Source organism: Ambystoma mexicanum, chromosome 7q (genome assembly GCF_040938575.1).
Source record: "Ambystoma mexicanum isolate Mex_15411 chromosome 7q, UKY_AmexF1_1, whole genome shotgun sequence".
Taxonomy (NCBI): Eukaryota; Metazoa; Chordata; class Amphibia; order Caudata; family Ambystomatidae; genus Ambystoma; species Ambystoma mexicanum.
Window position 1 is genome coordinate 1,063,853,069 of NC_090941.1, and position 18,249 is coordinate 1,063,871,317.

An 18,249-nucleotide genomic window follows, 5' to 3' on the forward strand; every position below is an offset into this window, starting at 1 on the left:
TTAAATATGGAGGTTGGTATGTTAACATCTTTCTCGCCCTTGACCCAGGGCCCTACACCCCACCCACGCTCTCTCTGCACTTAACCCAGTCTTAACCGACCGGGTGCCCTTGATTATCCCCCTGCCTGTCACCCTCTCTGCACTTGCGCGATCCGTACGCACTGCGCCTGAAGATCGTCTGTCTGTCCTCCCTTGTCTTCACCGCTAAATTGCACTGGTAAAACTGCAGAAGCGCCTTCAGCCCTATTTGCTGTCTCCCAAATTATTTAATGTATTTTTTACATGCTTACTCTGCCTGTGCAGGCTATTATCATCTCAGAATTTCATGGGCTCTGAGCGACTGTTTGTTTTTCCCCCCCTTGTTCCCACCCTCCTAGAGCGTTTTGAAACACGTGCCTGTGTGTATGCGCTATATAAATAAACAATACCATACCATACCATACCGTAGGGGTGTTTTACTGCTGTTGTTTCTAAAGCCTGGCTTCAAATAGACGTATTTATTCCAACCATATGTTTTAACCCTACTCTCGAGCTCCCAAATCCCCCACCAACACATTTTTTTCTGAAACCTGTTTCTCATATGGGGTGTTTGGGCTTGCAGATTGCACACGTCGATGAACGTCCATTTAGGGTAATGGAATCCTGCAGAGAGTTCGCGTGGCTTTTCCTGCTTTTAACCAAAACTAGAGGGCTCTGTTTGCTTGGAGATCCGCGAAGACTTTGACTTAACGTTTGTCTTAAGTCTTGACTCATTTCAGAACAGCATGATGGTTAATAATACATAGACCCGCGGGTGCCGTCTCTTCCGCGTAGCCTGTGCTCTGTCGAGCTGACATTTTACATGTGTGCTGGGTGTGACGTGACTCCTACTGGTTTATAATCCCCAACGTTGAGCTTGAGAGCCACAGTGTGGTGAGCATGTTTGGAGCCCTGCTAGGAATTCTATGATTCTGTGGTGGCATGCAGCCACCTTTGAACCCTACCCAGCGGGTTGCTAAACGCTGATGAACTCGGATCTTTCAATATTACCCTACGCAGCAGGAAAGTATGCGGTTCCGCTGGTTTGGCTATTATTGGTCCATTGTGGCAAGAATGTAAACATCCCTGCCAAGCGTCAAGGGAAACAAAGTGGTGGGTGGTCACCTTAGTGTTCACTCCAGACATGAGTCCCCTCTTTGTTTTGTTTGCCCGGCTTCATTCTGTGTTCCCGCCTTCACTGTGTGAAGATAGAACAGATGAGGGGGGTGCCTTGCATGAGTTCCCACTGTGCCTCTTTTGCGGTCCAAATGTGAGAACCCCCTTGGCCCCCCACACTCCATCCTCAGCAATTTCAGGATTGTCGGACACTGCACCCCTACCACGCTCGCTATCTGGCATCGCAGATCCTGAATGGTGAGTTACATGGAATGCCCAAGCAAAAGTTAGCAGCTACCGCAACGAAATAAGAGGGTGCTAGCTCTAGACCCGAACACAGGCACCGCAGCATCGCCACGACCGCTGTCCTCAGCAAGAACAGGACTGCATTTCATCCCTGAAAGAGAGCGCAGCCCAGAGCACTCCTGCACAGCTCTTGCACCCCTGTCCAATGCCGCCTACCTATGCACATGCCTCATGTGTCTCACGCTCAACTGGTATCGGGTAATCAAATTGCGGCAAAAATGACGCCAGTTAAAAAAATTGCGGCAAAAATGCTGTGGTTTGATCCGGTAAAGCTGTACCCCATTATACCATTTAAGGGGAGCGGAAGTTGCAGGGCTGTCCCCCGCATCATTTACATGATTGTGGCAGCAAAACCAAAGCATTTTTGCCGCAATATTTTGTATCCACGGCCATTTTTGCCACGATTTTCAGACATGGAACCGCTCAACTTGGGTCTGCGATTTATGTATGTATTGGTGATTTCTTAAGTGATGCCCGCCACTTGCCAGCATCATCTGGGTAATACGAGGGGAAAGGGAAAGGCGGCTAGAGGAAGGGGGGAACTTGCATGAGAGAGCAAGAGATATCTTAGCAACTAGACCAAATGTTGCTTTCCGGGTCCGTCACTTGTACATTCAAGGCATGTCGAAAGATACCTTGGTGTTAAGCATGCTGATGGGACTCAGTGGCACAGTGACAAACAGAACGTGGTGGTGGCAAGCTCCATGTAGTCCGTACCCCTAAACAAACATCGCAGTTGTTCCATGGATTGGTGCGGCTGCTAGGTCGGGGCAGTTTGTATTGCTGCAAGTGCAGAACACCCTCTGTCTGCCTGGTTCACCTCTACCCCTTCGTCAGTCGTGCCCCCTTTCCTTAAGACCTGCCCCTTTCTGAAATGACCACCCTTCTCGTTAAGGCCCAACCCCTCATAACATTACTACGTCTTCAATTCTCCACCACCCCTTTGCATCACCACTTCATCCTTGAGTGCCTACTCCCTAAATCTCTTCTGAGCAAACGCTTACATTGTAGTGTGGTCTGGGGGGCTCATCGATTACATTGATTACGTGCCTACACATTTTGGCAATATTTGTCCTATTTAATGCAGGGTTCTTCTCTGCATCGAAGTCTATTCACAGTGTATAAGGAAAAGTTGGTGAGACTAAAAGAAGAGCATTCAAAATTCTGGAAGAACCTTGAGACTACCCTCTTCCATCCAGACGTCTTGTTTTAGCAACATTTGTATTTTTATTTGTGATTTTGTTAATAGCACGGACCGCCCGCCCCTACATGGGCATCAGAGTGCTTCACAAAAGTGAAGTAATTACATGTTTAATGAAAAATCATGACCTTGTTGAAATCAGATACACATGTATCGTGGTTCGTGTTCGATACTTGACAAAAGTCAAATTAATGTAATTTCCCTCAAAAGAATTGTGACTACATATCTTGATAGAAGGTTCCACTGTTGCAACATAACATATTGCATCTTATAAGGACGCTTTTGGCGAATCACAAGGTGATAACAGTGCAGACATACTCTAGAAATGGGGGCATGAAATGGTTATGGCTGTGTGGGTCGCTCAATGAGGTGACTGGGCGCCTCTGACAATGGCAAGTTTGAATGCCAGTGGGCCTAGTGAGGTTATTAGGCTTCCGAACGCCACATATTGAGTACCAATACATTGGGTAATAAGGCCCAGCATTACATTGCCTAGAAGAGCGAGAAAGGCGGCATTAAGCACCCTCTAAACCTTGATGATGATGCTAGTATCATTATTAGTAAGTGCTTTTTCACATAATGTGTTAACAAATAGCCATGCTCATAACACGAGGGGCAAATTGTGAACTCTTAACCCGAGAGGAAACAAAAGAGATGGAAACTTTTTTTTCTTCTTTTTTTAGATTTTTTGAGCAGGTAAATGAATGGAGGCGACAGTGTAAGAGTAAAGCAGCTGAGAGAAGTCGATAAGTAATGGAATAGCTGAGGGAGGCCGCAGGCAAGAGAGATAGCGCTAGGACACAGGTACAAAAAAAGTACAGGTGTGGGCGTGTTCAAAAGCTTGGACAAAGTGTTGGTGAGAAATGTCTTGAATAAAAATGTTATCATCAACAGCCATCCAGTAGCCACCTCTTTACTCTTTATTGAGGACCCATAGTGGGGCTAGGCGGCCCCTGCTAAGGCCCCCTCTTGCGTGGGGTCAAACCAGGCCACTTTGTTACAGTCATCTTGAAGGTGATCCCAGCAGTTAAAGGCATGGTCTAGTAAAAAATGTTATTGTCCCTACGGGTCGGCCATGTTTTTTTAAGCCTAAGTGGCTCGATTTTAGAAAACTTTCCTATGGACCTTACCCGAGTTTTCGTCCATTAAACGCACGCGAAAACAAGCACTAGGGAGCCGCCATTTTCTGATAATCCTATCTTTTCCCCGATCGCCCTGGCTGACCTGCTTTTGCGGCACTAAATCAATTCCCCCGCCCCTGAGCCTGTCATCAGCAGACTCGTACCGCCCATTTCCCAACGCCAAAGCACGTCTTGTGTCAACATTAGCTGCGCTTCAGCTAATGACGTGTCGCCATGGAAATGGCAGGATGCCTCTTTCCTCAATAAGTATAAACAGACCGTTTCACAACACACAGCAGCAGATTTTCGATTCCATTCCTCTCTCTGTGTTACTTTGAGTATTCTGTGACTCGTTTCAGTGCTCTGGTCAGCTACCTTTGCCGCTTGTAGCCCGTGTGAACAGATACCAGTACCACAGCTATAAATTATTTTAGTTTGTTTAACACACAATGGCTACAATAATGCCCTACATGTACGAGCCCGAGTATACCGAGGAGGAACTACTGGAAAGGGAAGCACGCGAAAACGATGGGGATTCGGACGGCAGTTGGCAGGACGAATCAACAGATGAAGAGCCTGGGCCTAGTCGAATGGATGGCGTCTCCACCTGGTGCACATGCAATCGGTGCGAGCTAATGCCAACTGAGGACGAGAACTGCTGCTGCCGAGAAAACTCGGGATGCCTGGCCTACATTTCGGAAGGCGAGCCACGACCGCAATGCATCACCGAGCTGCCAGACTTCAGGGCAGCCTGCCTCACACGGGCCGTGTTGAGAATAATGATGGTGCTTATGCACAAACTTCGCGCAACTGTTCGTCCTCGTAATCCGAGTAACGAGTAAGTATACTCTGCTTGTCATGCCACTCCTATTTCATGTTGTTCTACTATATCCAAAATTACATCTACATATCATTGTAACGCATGTAAGTCGTTCAATAGTGTGCATTGTCTAGATAGCATTTGTCCGTGCAGAATGCCATTAGTTACAAGAATTGTCATTGACAACAAACGTTTATCTTGGTCATTTAAAAACAGTTTGTTATATTCCTTTTCACAGGTGGTACAGGCTGGTGGCCTATCGTTCCTTTACATGGTGGCTCCACGGGAGGCTTGGACACCGCGTTCGAAGAGTGATACCCGCCTGTGCCGTTCGTGCCATTAGAGAAACGTTCCTGAGTGACAGCGGTCAGTACAGGGGATTTTCTCTCGCTGTGCTGCAACCTGACCTGTATAATCTTTAAAGTCTTGTATTTTTGTGTCATGAAAATAAGATACAACATAAAACACCACATATATTTTAACAACGGTTGTTTCGATTTTTTAAATGAATCAAGTGTGTCTCCATTCAAGGATGGACGTCCGACATCTGTGCTCCGAATGGGTGAAGGTCTGGTCGCTGTGAAGCAGGGTGGTCACTATCTATCTAAGCTAACATAACATATTCTCTATAATGCATGCACTAAATAACACTTGTTTAAAGTCTTTCAGTGGGTTATGTCTCTATAAAAGTCACACATATGTCTATACTAACAATTACCATTGGATTATACAGGCCTTAGGTTCTTGACCACTATAATACACCGGTTGAAGTGTGGGTCTGTGCTCACAAGAATCTCCGGTATGTGGCATTTGTTATTGATAAGCAACGATATACTGATATAAAGGCGGTTCGCGCCAGTGGATGCGCGCTGGCATGGGGGGCTGTCAGCGGCGCGAAAGGCCAAGGTGCCAAACTACATGTACACTTCAAAAAGTATCCCACGCCAAGGGGCCATCGGTCACATGGCCTCCTCAGACCCTGTGTCTCCAGCCAGGCCTCCCCTTGAAGCAGGCCGCCCCCCTGCAATCCACATAAGTGTGTCTCCATTCAGCAGTCTTCCTGTGCCTTATCTGCAAGCCCCAGGCCCATCCATCCCACCCCCCTCTATCAAAGGCGGTTCGCGCCGGTGGATGCGCGCTGGCATGGGGAGCTGTCAGGGGCGCGAAAGGCCAAGGTGCCAAACTACATGTGCACTTCAAAAGGTGTCCCACGCCAAGAGGCCATCGGTCACATGGCCTCCTAAGACCCTGTGTCTCCAGCCAGGCCTCCCCTTGAAGCAGGCCGCCCCCCTGCAATCCACATAAGTGTCTACATTCAGCAGCCTTCCTGTGCCTTATCTGCACGCCCCAGGCCCATCCATCCCACCCCCCTGTATCAAAGGCGGTTCGCGCCGGTGGATGCGCGCTGGCATGGGGGGCTGTCGGGGGCGCGAAAGACCAAGGTGCCAAACTACATGTACACTTCAAAAGGTGTCCCACGCCAAGAGGCCATCAGTCACATGGCCTCCTCAGACCCCGTGTCTCCAGCCAGGCCTCCCCTTGAAGCAGGCTGCCCCCCTAAGACCACGACATACATATGTCATTCATTCACAAACACACCCCTGTTTCTAATACTTTATAAACCACTTGATATGTCTCATGAGAACATCTTTGTGCTTTGCAAGTCAACTCCTGAACGTGTTACCTGGCAACCACTGAGATCTACGCTAATCTGCTAGTCGTCGTGCTATCCGTGAACTTCTGTGACTGCTTAGAGCAAACCCATCAGTGTGCTACCTGTGGCCACCCACCTATTCTCCTGCAACATACTGCTCTGCTTGCTGAATCCAACTTTTTGTTGGTCAAGGTAAGGCCATGTATCCTAGTCATATTTCGCAGATTTTTGAATTTCTATCTATTTGCGAGTTGAGTACACAATAGTGCTAGCTTCATTGGTATCATTGCTATTGACTTGAGTTTCCATTGCTATGCTATCAATAGATCTATTTATTTTCATCTGTGTCTATTGTCATCGAATTGCACCCTTCGGGGGTCCAGTCTATAATGTAAGCATGTTTCCTTTTCGTGCAAGACAGAACATCCAAGGGACGAGTCACATGTTCAGATTTTAGTCACATCATTTATACATTTCTGCAACTTGTGCAAATACTAAGCCGCACATAATGAACTGGTATAGTTCCTGCGACCAAAACGAACCTTGCATTGATCATTGTATGATTCATTTACTTTTGTATCAAATCTTTATTCTTGAAGATTGTATAATAATGTCGATATTTACTTTTCAGATTTATCAACAATGCCTGCCTGTTCGATTAGCGGTTGCCCTTCGAAGACCCATGCTAAATCTGAAGGCACTACAATGCATGTATTCCCGAAAACTGTTGATCGAATAAGAGAATGGGTCAGACATTGCGGATATCCACTGGATGAGCTGGAAAGTAGAGTCCAACAAGTCTTACAGGACAAGAGGGGTGATCGATACCGCATCTGCAGCCGGCACCTTTCCTTGGACATGTACACAACATCTTGGGGAACAAAGAAGAATAAACGGCGAACGACACGGAAATTGCTCGAAAACGCTATTCCCACTCTATTTGTCCACATTCCGCCACCGGTGAGTCAAGTGTCCGGATTTAGCTTTAGGCCTTGCGGTAGTGTGTAGGTATCCGAACGGATTAATTGATATTGTAGGTGTTCTATCCCTTGTAATAATTTCGATATTGATATGAGTATAGTTTTTTGAATAATGACATTTACCAATATACTCTTTTTCGATTTCATAACCCACAAACGCAATGTATATATATGGGAACAGGGAACTGTGCTGTATTGAGCATTTTACAAGTATTCTGTCGACTTACATGGCTATTTTTAATATTGGCATTTCATTATCAATCATTAATTTACCTTTACAACTTCTTGACTATCCCTTGAATCTGAAGCAAGAACATTCTACATCCTTGACGTGGTCGCAGTTATCAACCACTTCTAGCGCGTATCAGGTAATCTTAGTAGGCTAAACCCGCTACAGACCTATTTTATGCATGTCAAGTAATATTTTTATTTTATTGTGTAATCATTTTACCAAATGTTTGGTTAGTGCTTTCCAATTGATATACACCTTAGTTATCGTCCACTGGTGTTTGTTTTCAGTTATAATTAGTGTTATCCATACTAATGCAAGTACTGTCTTTCGGGGAGATGCTGAAGCGTCCGCCACATCTACAACATTTCTAGATGTTCAACAGCTGGAGGTATGGATACTGACCGCTCCATCGAGCGTCATCATCAGAGCTGGAATTCTTGTCGTTTGATTGTTCTACACAATGTTTCATTCGTGGTTAGCCATTGATATGTACCTGTGCTGTCGACCCCAGGTGTGTGTTATGTTTTCACTATTGTAATCCTCACTAATGCAAGTACTATGTTTCAGGCAGTTGATGGAGCGTCAACCCCTGCACTTGATGCAGAGCCTGAAATTCAAGTAATTCCAGGGGAAGTGGAAGCGGGACCATGCGTATACGAATCGGCGCAACAGCTTTCGGAAGTGCGCACTACATTTGCAACATCCATAGATATTCTTCAGCAGCACGAGGTATGGATAATGACAGCTCCATCATGCGTGATCATATAACGTGATTCCATTTGCTATACTTTCTTCCCTATTAACGCAAGTGCTGTGTTTCAGGGATACGACGAAGCTTCCACTACAATCACAACATCCAATTTAGATGATGCAGATGTAAATAAATCGGAGAAATAAGTCGATGAAATGTGATCATATTTAGATTTTCCTTGATTCTTTTGGACAAGGCATCATTTGCGGTTATCTCTTTATATGTACCTGTGCGTTCGACCCCAAGTGTGTGTTGTGTTTCCAATATTGAAAACCATACTAATCCAAGTACTGTGTTTCAGGGAGACGACGGAGCTTCCACCACAATCACAACATCTCATTTAGATGATGCAGATATAAAGGAATCGTTGAAATAATTCGATGAAATGTGATCATATTTGGATTTTCCTTGATTCTTTTGGACAATGCATCATTTGTGGTTATCTCTTTATATGTACCTGTGCCGTCGACCCCAAGTGTGTGTTGTGTTTCCAATATTGAAAAGCATGCTAATGCAAGTACTGTGTTTCAGGGAGATGCGGATGCCTCCTCTCCAATACAACCATTCATGGCAGTCCATGCAGAACAAGAGGTATGGATACTGACAGTTCCATCGAAATAGATCATCACTGGTCGAATACTTGTCGTTTGATTGTTGCACACAATGTTTAAATCGTGTTTGGCTATTGAGATGTACCTGTTTGTTTGTCCTCACGTGTGTTTTATGCTAACAATAATTTGATACATAGTAATGAAAGTACTATGTTTCAGGGAGACGATGGAGCCTCATTCCGTGCTGTCTGTGCGGATACAGAAAATATAGTCGTTGCAGCGCAAGAGGAAGGGAGGACATGCGGAAACGAATCGGAGCGTGCAGATGTTGAAGGTCGAGTCAAAAAAGTTGCAAAGAAAAAAAACCAAAAAAAGGTTAGTTACAAACAGTTCATAACTTTAAAAAAATGTTTGTGCTGGGGACTATTTTATGTTTTTTTCCAGTCAATTCTACTACACTCCATCTTGTGTTTAAACTGAACATCCCTTTTCCAATCTCTCCTCCAGTTACCCGTGGGTGTCAGAACTATACACACACAGACAGTGAAGCGAATGAGAGATGTGGCTTGCCAGACCGTGTACACTATGGAGGAACTGTTAATTGAGGCGAGGCGTGTTCAGGCTCGAGATGCTCATGTCCAATGGCCAGAACATGAATTAACTGTGTTTGGAGACTACAGCAAAGTTGCATTGGACCATAGCTACAGTGCGACCGCACCACCACAAGAAGATGTTATTGAATGTATTGAAGATAGCTCTGAAGTAGTTGCAGATCGATTTACACAATCTACACCCGCCAAATATTTGCCACCAAAAAACCTGTCGACATTGTTGTGTTCTCCCATCAATGTTGAAGTAATATATGTCGAAATGACAGAGAATGAACCAGCCGCAGTGTCCATAGACGCAGTGTCCATAGACGCATCAGAACTTGATATCAGCCATATTACTTTCCAATGTGTTGAAATCTCCACAACGTCACAGGCCGAAACAACGTTGACGCAGGATGACAGTCTAATGAAAGACAGTTGTTTGATGGAAATCATAAGTATGCTGAAATGTGTGCATTCCATTAGAGGGAAAGTATGTGGGAAGCCATTGATTAATGTGACTCGTCAAATAAAAGGCAGTAACGTCAAAATAAATGCCGCCTGTAGATTAAATCATAGGTTCTCATGGTCTGCACAACTGATGCTGGGGAAACTGCCAGCAGGCAATCTACTGTGTGCAGCTGCATCACTTTTTAGTGGCTCCAGTTTTAGAAAGTTAAGAGGCTTTCTTTCAGTTTGTGGGACTCCATTTCATTTCTAAAGCGCTGTACTACATATACCAACGTGATTATCTGTTTCCGGCCATTAGTGATGCTTGGAAAATTGAACAATTGTCTCTAGCAAGTACATTCGAAGGCAAACGATTCAGGCTAGCCGGCGATGGACAGTGCAACAGCCCTGGATTTTCTGCCAAGTACTGCACCTACCACTTTCAGGACATGGATAGTAAGAAAATTGTGAGTTTGGTGGTCGTGCAGGTAACACAATGTACATCGTCAGTGGCCATGGAGAAACTAGGATTTATAAAATCAGTGGAATATCTACAATCAAGGGGAATGCACATCGACCTCATAGCCACGGATAGACACGTTTCAATTGCCAAGACAATGAGAGAGCAGTTCCCACATATTAAACATCAATTTGACGTATGGCATCTTGCTAAATCAATCAATAAGAAAATCTCGGCTGCAGGGAAAAAAAAAGGTTTTGAAAGTATTTTGCAGTGGTCACATTCTATCACCAACCATCTTTGGTGGAGCTCAAGAACTTGTGAGGGGTCAGTGGAAATACTACTTGAAAAATGGCGGTCACTGATGCACCACTGTACCAACGTTCACCGCTGGACAGCAAATGAACATTTCCACCAATGTGAACATGGCCCTTTGTCCCCAGAGGAGGCACAGAAGAAGAAGTGGTTGATTCCATCTTCACCGACACACAAAGCCATTGAGAAGATTGTTTTCGACAAAACTCTATCAAGAGATTTGAGAGGACTGACAGAATTCTGTCACACAGGAGATTTGGAGGTGTTCCACAATATGTGCCTAAATTACAGGCCAAAGCGCTTGCATTTTAGCTTTCGGGGCATGAAACATCGCACTCTACTAGCGGTCTTGGCCCATAACAGCAATGTCGGACGTGAACAATCTAGGACTAGGGGTAAAGTAAGGATGCCTCGCTACACTAAGGTGTTTTCAAAACAAAGATAGCAATGGGTGATCAAACCAGTCTATGATGAAATGCAGTTCGACTTTGTGAAAGGCCTTATTGTTGCTGTGTTAGAGAAGCACAGATATGGAATTTTGGACGTTTCTGTGCAGAGCAGTGATCCATTGCCACCGAACATTGCGACTGTGCCATGCCCACCGAAGCACAGCTGATTGTGAAGTACAAATCCTGGTTTAAATAATTGCAATACGATTGTCTTTTTGTAAATAAATGTTATTGTACAGTGTACCTGTAAACCTAACCCCTACCTTCACCATCATGGGTGGCGAACAAGCTGGGTGTTATCTTTGAATTCTCTCTATTCACCTCACATATGTGTATGTATATATTTTTCTCATGTCTCATCTCATGTAAATGTAAATGCTGCGCCCTATTAACGGAGGGGAGGCTTGCGTATTGCAAATAATAAAACAAACAAACAATAAATCTCACTTTTAACTCAACTCCTGTGGTACTTTATACTTTCCCTGACCTTCCGCCAAAAATTAAATGTCTCAATTTGGGCTGCAAAGCTTGCAGACAACGGGGACAAAATTGGGGCACTTAGAACGCGCCAGCCAAGCGGGCCGTGGCATTTGGGAGAGAAGCCAGTTCGCATTTGCACATTGAGGCGCACTACATAGACGGATTCTAAACTTCAAGTTCTCACAGATTCCTATACTACGTGATGTTGCAAATAAAGAATGCAAAGGACAGCGCCCAGATGAGGCCCATAAGTCGCACTGGAAGTATAAGGGTCTATTGTTTTTTGACCTTGAGACAGGGACCATGCCGAAAGAACTACATTTGAAGGGAGTGCGCATTAACGTAAGAGACGATAAGGCAGATAAGGCTGAAAATTCAGAAACTAGACCGAGTTTCATTTTAGTTCAGTATACAAAAAATCGTTGTCAAGAGCACGGTCCGTTTTACAGACTGCATTACGAAGAGACACAATGGAAATTTCAAATATAATGTAAGTAAATCTTTACACGCTTTTATACCGGAATGAAGATTTAATGAATAGATGCATGAATAAATGAATGAATGAAGAGGTGGAAAAGCAAGTAAAACGTGTTCGTAGTGGGCACATGGGCATGCAGGTCCACTGGTCTCACCGATCTCGGTCCTTGCCCAGCCACTTTTCCCTGCACTGCCTACCTGCACTACGGGAGTGTCTCTGTATCCTTCAGCCCCTTCTCCCGGCATTTACCTTGCACTTGCCACCAGCTGGCCCTATTATTTAATTTGTATTCAACTAACCATGTACAGCCCTTCCGCATGCGCGATCAGAAAGACACCTGGCCTAGTAGGATCGTTGTCTGTCTGCCCTTGTTCCCCACCTACCTCGTCACGCCTAGAAACACTTGAGTATAGACGCGTTACAAATGCCATATCATATATCATATCATTCCTCACGCATGTAGACTAACTGTCGTTTATCATTGCGTGTTGGCCTCGATTTATCTCGTTACTTTTCGCATTGATTTTAGAGCCGAACATACTCCATTGAACTATCCTTGCAAGCAAATAGTTTCTGATCGGGCGTAATAAATAAAATGAGTAATATTAATGAAGTTCGGCTAGCGAGACTAATTATAATTTTTTTGTTTTCATAACAGGTATTTGATCCCATTCTGCCACTGCCATCTGTTTGAGACACCGGCGGATGGATTCTTCAGCAGACACCTGCAGCTTCGTGTCAACAACTGGAGCACGATCACCATATTATGGGACGATCGCCAAGGGCCTACATGCCCTTACGCTGTACTAGTGGCTAGAAGCAACATATCAACCTTTAGGCTGGACTAGTGCCTAGTTGGTGGAACAGCCTTGCGGTTCACCATGCTTCCAAAGTGATTCTTTTTACGAAAATGAACACCCTGTGTACCATAAAGGAACAGCGCGTGACTCAAGATGAAACGGAACAGTTATTGCGGATACAGATAAAAGTAAATAAATGGCTTTCGGAGTTCATATGGCAATTGCTGAATATTCTCTAAACATTTAATGTCAAATAAATGTACTTTACCAAATGTACCGCGTTGCTGTTTCATTTTAAAGTACAGTTTCATATTCCGAATTGTGGCGCGCTGTCTTGTGAGTTGATTTGTGTTGGTTTCCGGGTTCTGTGTGGAGTCGCGCAGAAGACGACTGGGCGCGTTTGCCTACGCAGCACAGTAACGTCACGGAGAGAGGCGGGGAATATGAATGTTTTGATAATGTCAGGCTCAGGGGCGGGGGAATTGATTAAGTGCCGCAAAAGCAGGTCAGCCAGGGCGATGGGGGGAAAAGATAGGATTATCATAAAATGGCGGCTCCCTGGTGCTTGTTTTCGCATGCGTTTAATGGACGAAAACTCGGGTAAGGTCCATAGGAAAGTTTTCTAAAATCGAGCCCCTTAGGCTTAAAAAAACATGGCCGACCCGTAGGGACAATAACATTTTTTACTAGACCATGCCTTTAACTGATTCCAAGTGAGCAAGGGTTGGAAGCATTAAACTCTGGGTGGCCTGCCACCATTCTGCAGACCCATGCCACTTCTGGTATAGTTCACTCGCTTTACATCACTTCCGGGTCGCAAGTGCGTGCGGGTTACCACCCACCTCCGTTATCATTTTCTACCAGGAACAGTCTGTTGTTCACTCCCATACACCATTGGAGTAAAGACCAGGCCTTTCAGAAGTCGTTGAGGACCCTAACTCTCCATTAGGGTGAGGACGCCTGTCGCACCTGCCCCAGCTTTAGCAGCTGGCAGTTAATCTTTGCGCATCCCGGTCAGCTAGGCTCGTCCCGAAACTCTGCCTAACCAACCGACACTTCCTGACTAATCTCCCTTCCCGATCTATTAAACCTTAATTTCAAATCTACATTCTGGTGTGGGTAGATAGATGAACCTTCACTGCTACCAGCAAACAAGGCTCTCTTTGTGGTGCCTAGGCACCTTAAGGGGCCACCACCTGGAAGTAACTGAGTTGCCCAGGCTGCGTCTCTCAAGCCTCCACTCCTGTAGGAGCAGAGGCGACTTGCGGCCAGCAGAGCAGCCTGCCTTGGTGAAAGCACCTCGATGGCCGCTTTGGGACAGGCCTGCAGGTTCTCACGCAGGGAGCCGCAGTGCATCCGTGTCTAGCTGTGAGTTTCTTGCTTCCTCTGAACCGCTTCCCTCCCCACTTTCCACTATGTTGCCCTATATAGAGCTCTTCAGTCGCTGTTTAGAACGCCAATAATATTTTAAAAAGTGATCCTGATTTAGTGATCATTTCTGTATCCAATATCGCACAGTGACTCTTGTGGAGAAACTCCTATTAGTATTTAAATCGCCTGCTTTTGATTTAGGCGGTCTACCTGTGCCTGTAGAACAGACCCGTTCCTCCCTTGTGCTCCATTGTTTGTCCTGAAAAACATTTTTTCATCATAAATGCCTAACAACATAGGCCCTGATTCATGGATGATGTGCGCCAAAGTTTAACAAATGGGTATTTGCGGGCAGAATGGCGCACAAATCCCGTTTTTATTTTTGGCGCAAATAATCCACGAATCTGGGCAATAATGTTTCTCCTGCTTTGAAGCGCTACAATAATAGCCACCATTACCCAATTTAATATTGCTCAGTTTATTGATCATGAAGGGATGGATCCCGAGTTGCCCTTGCTGATTCACTACAGTTGAGTGGCTTATTTTTTTCAGAATTATTAATGATCCGTTTACTTACCGGTAATCTCCATTACTCCTAGTCCTGCTCTTTGTTGTGTCAGTACTTACTTATGAGGGTAGCACACTTCCTGACAGGAACCCCTTTTCTGTTTATTTTATTTCCCATTGTCCCTCCCCTTTTCCTTGGAGTAGAACACTCCCTACACCCCAGCATGCATTCGTTTTCCTCATATTTCCAACTAAGATACCAAGACCCATTGCATCCCATATGGGGAGGGAGGGGCAGGTCGTAAGTACTGAGACGATGAACTAGGAGTAATTAAGATCACCGGTATGTAATCGGATCATTACATCCACATCCCACTCCCTTGTCCAGTACTTACTGATGAGGTATACCAAAGACTATGACGAAAGGTATGCTGTGTGCACACCCCGCCACCACTTAGTCAGAAAGTCTGTTTACAAAGTTCCCGCACTCTCAGAGCACCTACCAAACGAGGACGCCCTTTCTGAGTGCAAATTCACACGATAATGTCTCGTAAAATTGTTGGGATCTGCGACGGTTGCAGCCCTGTACCATAGATCAGAGTGTCTTCTGGTCTTCACGGGCAACAGCCGACTACCCGTCTGACATGCTGGTACTGCTTTTTATTTACATTTTTCCGGGTGCATCCCCATAGCAACAAAGGTACCCCCCCCTTTACGTTACGGGTGCCATGTACCGGTTTTATACCAGTATCATTGCATTGCTTCGGTCCATCTGCACACTTGTTGTGAAGCTGTATGTGCATGCGGATATTAGACTGCAACCTTGAAGCCAAGTGTGTGTGAAACTGCGCTTTGTGGAAAATATCTTTTGTATCCTTTAAATATAATTTTCTGGCTCTCGCTGATTAGTGTGCCTTGCTTTCATTTACTACTAATTCCAGGCTGGGAGCCCATTTGCTGCAACGACTTGTGTGCGCCGTAGTTCGTGTGAACTACACTTTCCAGCAACAGCAGGGATTATAGCACGTCGGCGGCGCGTTTTGAAGAGGCTGTTTTCGCTGGTTCGTACAAGATGCGCGCTCTGTGGTGTGGACATCGGTCTTAGAGCAGGTAAAAGCGTGGATCTTAATGTCTCCTGTCTCAGAACTAATATTTAAACTTCGCACCAGAAGTAGTAATATGGCTACTTTGGAACCTAATTCATATCACAAGAGACATGCAGAAATAGTTGCCCGCTATCAATCACTGGATCTTCTATCCAGAGTGACTAATATGGTACCCCGATTACCACAATTCACCACCCCCTATGACAATAACAATCAAACAAACTGAGGCACCTGATCTGATAACTCCTAAAGGAACAATGACTCCCATAAAACATTGTGAAGATACCTATATCGAGAACCCAATGCCTGGACAAATACAAAATATACCAAACACCCAACCCACTGAACATAGGGCCCTTGGCATCGAGGTGATGACTGAGCCTGATACTCATAGACCTGAACGTACCAAGATGAACGCGCCTATAGATGCTGACATTGATGCTATTAATGTCTCCTCAGACTCTCATTTCAGTATCTCCCTCCTGACCACGCACTCTTGAGTTCAACATAGGGTTGAGGTGGCAGATCACCTCGCCATATCTAAACCTGATATGCTAGCTGTCACAGAAACCTGGCTACATGAGGCAGCCCGTATGGCAGCCCTACAATCCTTTCCCACTGGGTGTAAGATCTTCAGATCCGATCGTCTATAACAAAGAGGTGGAGCGGTGGCCCTTATTGTAAAGGATCTTTTAGACTGCTACCTCGCCATACCCTTTAATCTGGAGGGCTGTGAAAACCTTATTAAAATGAAAGTCAACCCCAATCCATCCAGGAATATTTTGACTTTATATAAGCCACCCAAAAAAGTCCATCAATTTGAAAAAAAATTCCTTGCTCTCTTTAACAATATCACCAAGCCTCAATCACCAGGAATCATTCTGAGTGATTTTAATCTTTGGACCGAAAATTAACAGGAGACATGGGTTTCATCTCTTTTCTCAGCTCTTGGGACCGTTGGTTAAACACAGTTGGTCAAGGAACAGACCCACAGAGACGGTCACACCCTTGGTTGGATCTTGACACACAATCTGCATGTTGCACACATCTCCACACTTTAGTGCCCATAGTCTGATCATTTAATGGTCAACACTATAGTGTGACTACCGACAGCACCACTCAGGCTGGATAAACAGCCCACAACCCCCAAAAAGTGTAGGCATTTTAAGAACGTTACAGTCATGAAATCCTCGGCATCCTTAGCATCCAGATTACACCCTCTAGAATTGTTTGATACTGCCACAAACCTAGTTTCACATCTCTCTTCTGCCATGTCCTGTACTATAGAGGCTTTATTTCTGGAAAAGACGAAGATGATTAAACCAGAGAATATAAAGAACTCTTGGTTTAATGATATCAAACAAGCTAGAAGAGATTGTTAGAAAGGAAGTAGCGAATAAACCCCTGTAACACTCTTAAAACATATAAGGACTTCGTGAAAAAATTCAAACTTACAATCATGGAGGCAAAAAACAAGAACTATAACCTAACAACAATCAACAATGCTAAATCCAGCTCTAGTGAACATCTTAAGGAGTTTGAGGGAAACACCTCTACCTTCCCACCCATTACCAGGGATTCAGCCTGGTTTCAGGAAGTGCAAAATGAGGTTACCAACAAAATCACAGGCCATCAACGAGCCATCTTTGATAGGCAAACCAGTCTCGGGGGTTTTACTGAGGATAACAAAGTACCCCAGACACCGGCAGCTGCTCGCCAGTGCCCAAATTCGACTTTAGACACTATACAGAAGCTGAGATTCATGTCGTAGTCTCCAATTTAAAACCTACATCTTGTTTGGGAGACACCGGTCCAGCCGATATCTTTAAAGAGTCCCTTGAGTTATTGGTCCCATGGCTCACAAAGATGGTAAACATCTCCTTCAGGGGCAGTATGGTTCCATTGTCACTTAACGAGTCGTGGATCACGCCGTTATTGATGAACACCATGGATACAGCTTTGGTAAATAACTATCACCCTATAACAACATACTGTGGCGAATCAACTTCCGGGGCACCAGTGGTTCAGGGATAGATATCAGTTTCTAAACCATCAATGAGCCCCACACCTCGAGTACACCAGAAGGGATCCAAACAGATTGGAAACGCATGTAATTTATATACCTCCTTGTCTAATTTTGGTAACGTGGACAGAGCAGCAGGCTCATCTCCGCAAGGTCGTGGGTCGTTGGTTAGTTGCAGCGAAAATACAATTATTACCCATGATAAAAGGGACTGTCCTGTCAAGGTTGTATTACAACAGACTGTTCTATCATACTACATACTACTATCATACTACAAAATACAACCCACCCTGTAAAGGAACAGTGAGGACAGACAGCATCACAAAGGAATGGGATGCGCTCTAGATATTGACGGGAGGGTAGCAGGTAAAGCAATTGGTCTTAACTGTTCAAAGTTACTTGGTTTCCGGACAAACAGAGCAATGTGTCGTAAAATGTCACTAAGGGCCTTCGGGGAAGGACAAGGGGGA

General features: G+C 44.9%; 1 protein-coding gene across 3 annotated transcripts in view; it reads left to right on the forward strand.

Moving 5' to 3' along the window:
* The window catches only part of FHIP1B (FHF complex subunit HOOK interacting protein 1B), an 889,991-nt gene that overhangs the window by 136,450 nt on the left and 735,292 nt on the right, over positions 1-18,249 (forward strand). Inside the window, exon 2 of one of the 3 annotated variants that reach the window (XM_069640430.1) lies at positions 15,592-15,760. The exons of the other annotated variants lie outside the window; for them this stretch is intronic. The gene's annotated coding sequence lies outside the window, so the exon portion shown is untranslated. The remainder of the gene's footprint in view (positions 1-15,591; positions 15,761-18,249) is intronic. 3 annotated transcript variants of the gene reach the window in all.